Raw genomic sequence first — 6,351 nt, 5'->3', positions numbered from 1 at the left:
CATTTCCCCCAACACACACACACACACACTCATATACACATGCACAAACACACTTCCACACACGTGCACACATACAGATAAACACAGACACAGACACAAACACATGAACCCACACATACATGTTTACCTAAGCACACATACACACATGTACATGCAAACAACACAAACATGCACCCATATGCACACACTCACAGACACACCTGCCACATGGACACACAACACATGCATACACATACACAAACATATGCATCGTGAGTTGATACTGCCCCTGACAGTATTATGGGGTAACCACAAACTGCAAGGAGCTGATGTTTCCCGGACGAAGCCTGAACAGACTTGCCCAGAGAACAACCGCTTGGGTCAGGTTTTACAGTGGGTGCTGGGGTTGATGTGACTGGATCGGACTTACTCTAGTTGTTCCAAGTTTGTGGCAGGGCAGGAAGACTCCATAAATGACTATAGTAATCTATGGCCATGGACAGCCTGGGAAGGCTTCTTGGAGGAGGTGTAACCCAGACTCAAAGTGAAAGGTGTCAACATGGTGTCACTCAGACTGAAAGTTAGCAAGCGGGGAAGGGAGGTTTCAGCCTGGGCTCCAGGGAGGGCAGGGCGAGGAGCTAGGGCTGGTGGCTCAGAGTGGCTGTACCTGGGAAGGGGAAGTGGCTAAGCCTTGGGGTCTTGGCTAAGAACAGTCTTTGCACTTACGGTCTCATTGGCTGCAAGTCTGACTCACCCCAGGCAAGAAAGCAAAAAAAGGAGAGGGCCATAAGTAACAGAAACCTAGCGAACCAAGGTGTGTGTGTGTGTGTGTGTGTGTGTGTGTGTGTGTGTGTGTGTGTGTGTACGCGTGCATGCATGCATACATGTGTGTGTATGTGCCTCTCTACAGTGGTTCTGATGCTTTTTGACCCACATAAATGGGAAGTCCAGAGATTTCTGGCTTTAGGCATGGTTGGGCCTAGAAATCAAACTTTTTAATAATCGATTTTTCTTTTCGTCTCGTGCCTTCTGCTGCTGGACACGTGGAGCTGCAGAGGGGCTGCCTGGGAGGAAAGTGAGCAGGGTCTGAAGCGGGATGTCCAGGGCTCTGGGTCTCCCCTAAAGAGGCCCACAGGGGGCCCTGGTGTCTGTCTGAGCAGCGCCTTGCAGAGCTTTGTAGGACGTCACAGGCCAGCTCCGGGTTCTAGGGAGGACGAGATGGAACGGTGGGGACCCGGCAGAGAGCCAGGCAGGTGTGGGGCAGAGCTGGGCTGGGCTCGCTGTCTGCCTTCCAGGATGCTTCTCGTGCGGACAGCGGATTTCTGTAATCAGCCACCTTCCCATCAGCTCCCCCAAGACAGCTTCACACACAGTGAAGTGTGGTGATGCTCACATGAGGGCCAGCAGGCTCCTACCGCACAGGGGGGAATCGAGGTCCAGAGACAGCAAGCTCCTGTCTTGGGGTTACACAGCAGCTGGGGTTAGACTCCGTGCCTTTGTTCTCTCCTCGGAGCAGAGGCTGCTGAGAGGAATCCAGAGACTGTGAACATTAGCTTCTTGTGAAGCGGGCCCCAGAGGGAATCCCACCTAGTGGGGATTAAGGTGAGGGGCATAGGCGGAGGAGCTGGCCCCTGTCTCCATGAAGAGGGACCAAGGGGGCCCTGCCTGTGTGTCCCGAGAACCGCTGCCCGCTCCCTCTGGCCTGGCCGTGGGCCGAGGAACAGACAGAGATGTATAGCAGGATTGTGTCCTGCGGCCAGGCTGCCGGCAGGGCCTGCGAGGCACAGGAAATAGCTGGGTTTGGGGAAGTCATGGGGCTTGGCCAAGCCAGCTCTGCATCGCTGGGCAGCCCCTGCGGGCCCCCATCAATGCCCCATTTGAGATGCACACAGGGGTCCTTTGATATGCTGGCAGTTTGGACCCACTGAGAGGGCCTGTTTGGGTTAAATGCCCAGAAAGAAGGTGGGGGGGGGGGAGCGGGGGAGAGGGGGCTGCATGGGCCAGGCAGGTGGGGGCACTGGAGGGGCTGAGGTGGGGAGGGAATGGGAGTCTGCAGCATCAGACTAGGTCACTGAGGTAGGGCCTCAGTTTCCCAGGGCTGGATGGAAGCCGAAGGATCCTCGGATCTGGTGGGACCTTCAGTGCCTTTGTGCATGCCCGTTGCCCCATGCCATGTGCTGTGCAGGGAAGATCCTGGGCTGGCATGAGCAACCCCACGGCCAGAACCGAGTGGGGGTCTGCACCCATCAGTCTGGCTGGAGCCTGTGCTCGTCACCAGCTGTGGCTGGCCTCAGTGGCCGCAGGAAGCTTCCAGTGTTCTGTCAGTTCACTGCTGGGGGCTGGAATCCATGTGCTCTAAGGAATGTGGAGACTTAGGGGTTTTTTTCCCAGCAGAAGAATCTGCTGGGGGTACATGAGGGTGACCTTCAGGTCACTGAACATGGTTCGCCTGGAGACCCACTCACTCTCTGAGCCAAATGTGGGATCTGAGGGGATAGTGAGGTGTCCCCCCTCCCAAGACAGAATTCACGCTTCATGGGGGAGGGAAGACAAAATTGATGGTTTACCTGCAGCAGGATCATCTGTAGGGCTTAGATAGACAGATTCTCTGGGTCTGGCTGTCTGGAACTTTTTATTTCCTCTTCCTTATCCTCCTCCTCCTCCTCCTCCCCTCCTCCTCCTCCTCCAACTCCTCCTCCTCCTCTTCTTCTTCTTCTTCTTCTTCCTCTTCCTCTTCCTCTTCCTCTTCCTCTTCCTCTTCCTCTTCTTCTTCTTCTTCTTCTTCTTCTTCTTCTTCTTCTTCTTCTTCTTCTTCTTCTTCTTCTTCTTCTTCCCTCTTCCCTCCTCCTCCCCTCCTCCTCCTCCTTCCCTCCTCCTCCTCCTCCTTCCCTCCTCCTCCTCCTCCTTCCCTCCTCCTCCTCCTCCTCCTCCTCCTCCTCCTCCTCCTCCTCCTCCTCCTCTATATGTGGCATTGCTCAGGACTGTACAGCCAAGAATGGAAACTTGGGGTGTTCATCCACAGCCCTCCCTCTTGGTCGAGCTTTGCCCTGGCCATTCTAAGTCCACACACCACCTTGCTCCTGACCAGCGTGCACAGGAACTGTAGCTATAACTGGAGTGAACTCAGAGGTGGGCTGCAGGGCCCTGGGTGAGGGCCCAAATGGCTCTACAGGGAGGTCCTGCCTACACATGCTCACTACCTCTGGCAGAGTGATGAACAGTTGGAGGGACCCCATGAGATGCCCGGCCTGCAAGGCTTCCTGCATGATGACCTCTCTGCTTGAGTGGGTTAGGGGATCAGGAAGGGAGGGGGAGGTCTCCGTGACCCGTGAGCTTCCTTCAGAGCCCGAGATTCCAGATTCATCTTTCCTCCCAGGTAAAGATGCTTTATTGGCCACACACTCTGCTATGTGCCAGTGCCAATGTGGCCTTGTGTGCCTTGCAGGCTGGCATCGTCTGGAGAGGTGAGTCACTGAGAGCAGTGAGTGGGCAGCCCTGCCACAGAGCAAGACAAACTGCTCTGAGAAGAAAGAGGTGGGGCGAGAAAGAGGTGGGCAGGGGCACGGAAAAAGTAACAAGCAAAGTCAAAGAGCTGTTGACTCTTTGTAGCAACCAACTTCAAACACTCAGGGCAAGTTGAAATGTCTTTTTTCTTTTTATTTAGATTTTTATTAGTGAAACACCATGAGGTACAGTTGTAGATTTACACATTTTTGTGCTTGGGTTTCAGTTATACAATGATCGAGTACCCATCCCTCCACCAGTGCCCATTCTCCACCACCACTGATCCCAGTATCCTTCCCACCCCCCATCCCCCCATCCCATCCTGCCTCTGTGGCAGGGCATTCCCCTTTGTTCTTTCTCTCCTTTTGGGTGCTGTGGTTTGCAAAAGAGGCATTGAGTGGCAATCATGTTTGGTCTAGAGTCTACTCTCAGCACATATCTCCCATCCTGGAAGGATCCTCCCAACACCCTTTATTTGGTCCTCCCTTCTCTATCTGAGCTGCCTTTTCCCCCAGCATTTGTGGCTGGCCTCCAAGTCATGAAGTAAACCTCCTGGTACTTAAAACCTGGTACTATGCTATTATTGGGTGTTAGTCTCCTGTTTTGTTACTTTATGTTCCCCAGATGAATGCAATCTTTCTATGTCTGTCCCTCTCTTTCTGACTCATTTCGCCTAGCATGATACTTTCCATGTAGTACCACTTGTATATAAATTTCATGGAAATCTTTCTTATTAAATTTTATGAGCTATAGCCTGGCAGTGCTCAGTGGCTGTCCCAGTGGTGCCCAGTGGACCATGGAATGCCCAGGATGGAACCCAGGATGGAACCCAGGGCTCCTTCCACTTGCTCCAGCTTTTTGCACTGTTTCTCAGCCCCTAAGTTTGAATTTACATTTAAAGGTAATACATGACCCTGACCGAAATGATTTTCTCCGGGGCTTGGGAGAGAGGGTCTCTGCTCACTGCATGCCCACCTAACTCCCTGACGTTGAGTAGATTGACCTCTCTGACACCGAGTAGAGCCAGGGGATATGCACTCCCACTGTGCTAGGAGGAGAGCTCGACTGTATCCCATGCGTGTGGCTGGAGATGGATTTGGAGATGGTGAGGCAGAGACAGGCAGAATGGGGAGCATCTGGGCAGGGCAGCGCCTGTCCACCACCTGATCCTGTCAATCACAGGAGAAAACCACCCTGCTAAGCTTCTGGAGCTGGTGGTTTGCTTGTCTCTCTGCCACTTAGTCTGGCTGGACTCCCGCAGAAGGCACTGCAAAATGACCAAAGCCACAGGCAGCGCTAGGACATTTCACTCTCAATTATTTTGTGACGTTGGCATGAAGATCCTGACCTAACAGACACGAAACAGAGTTACAGAAGCATCTATTTGTGTTCCTACCAACAGTGGGGCGAAGTTCCCTTTGCCGCTCCATCCCGCCAGCACTTCTTGTTTCCCTCCGTTTGGATATAGGCCATTCTAACCGGTACAAGGCGTTCTCCCATCATCATTTTGATTTGCTTTTTCCTGGTATGGGTGGTGAGGAGCATTTGTTCACATGTCTGCAGACCATCTGCATATCTTAGTTGGAGAGGTGTCTGCTCAGCTTCTCTCAGATTTGGATGGAGTTTTTATTGCTATTGAGTTTTATGAGTTTCTCTGTCTTGGGTATTAGTCATTTAGCAGCTAGATGACGTGTGAATATTTTTGCCCATTCAGTAGAGTTTGCTCTTTGGTGATTTTTCTTTTGAAGTGCTGAAGCTTTTTAGTTGGATGTTATACTGTTTATTTTGCTTTTGTTTTTCCAACAGTTGAATCACTGAAACTGTCACGAAATATTTTCTTCAATGGATTTAAGTGGAATATCTAAGTCTTTAAGTTATTTTGAGGTAACTTGTGTATGCCAACAGAAATCAATACAATTTGATTCTTTTGCATATTGCTATCCAGTTTTCTTCAGCACCATTTGTTGAAGACTTTCCTTTCCCCATTTTATGCTCTTGACTCTTTTGATGTAAATTAACTATTCATATATATGAGGGTTTATTTCTGGGATCTCAATTCTATTCCATTAGCCCAAGTGTCTTCTTTGATTCTACTACCAGGTTGTTTTTTGGGCTGGAGCGATAGGACAGCGAGTAGAGTGTTTGCCTTGCAGGTGGCTGACCCAGGTTTGATTCCTCCACCCCTCTCGGAGAGCCCGGCAAGCTACCGAGAGTATCCCGCCAGCATGGAAGAGCCTGGAAAGCTCCCTGTGATATATTCAATATGCCAAAAACAGTAACAAGTCTCACAATGGAGACGTTACTGGTGCCTGCTTGAGTGAATCGATGAACAACAGGAGGACAGTGCTACAGTGCTACCATGTTGTTTTTGTTACTGTAAGTTTTATGGGGGCTCCTAGGCAGTGCTGAGGAGGGGCCCAATGATCATCTCTAGTGACACTTGGTCATTTAAGCCAGATGGTTCAATGCAAGGGACTGAGGACATGGTGCTGCTCTGGCCCAGTGGTGCTAGGACCACTAGGACCACCTGATGGTGATTAGGGGCCTCTGGGGATATGCCCAGCAATGCTGGGGTTGGAGAGGGAAATATGGTGTTGGGGATCTAACCAGGATTTTGTGCAGGCCTAAACCCTAGGTTATTTTCTTGACATTTGCTTACTATAATTTTATGTTATAATTAAATTCAGGGAATGGAAGGTTTCCCATATTTTTCTCAGGATTGATATGGCTACTGAAGGGTTTTGTAGTTCTGTACAAATTGACTTACATATGAAGTTCCATGCAAAGTAATATTTGTTCTATGCCTTTGAAAAATGTCATTGGAATTTAGGCGGGGATTGCATTAAATCTCAATAGTGTTTTGGGTAG

This window comes from Sorex fumeus, unplaced genomic scaffold, assembly GCF_029834395.1.
Source record: "Sorex fumeus unplaced genomic scaffold, SorFum_2.1 ptg000047l, whole genome shotgun sequence".
Classification (NCBI taxonomy): Eukaryota; Metazoa; Chordata; class Mammalia; order Eulipotyphla; family Soricidae; genus Sorex; species Sorex fumeus.
Note: the sequence above shows the minus strand (reverse complement) of the source record.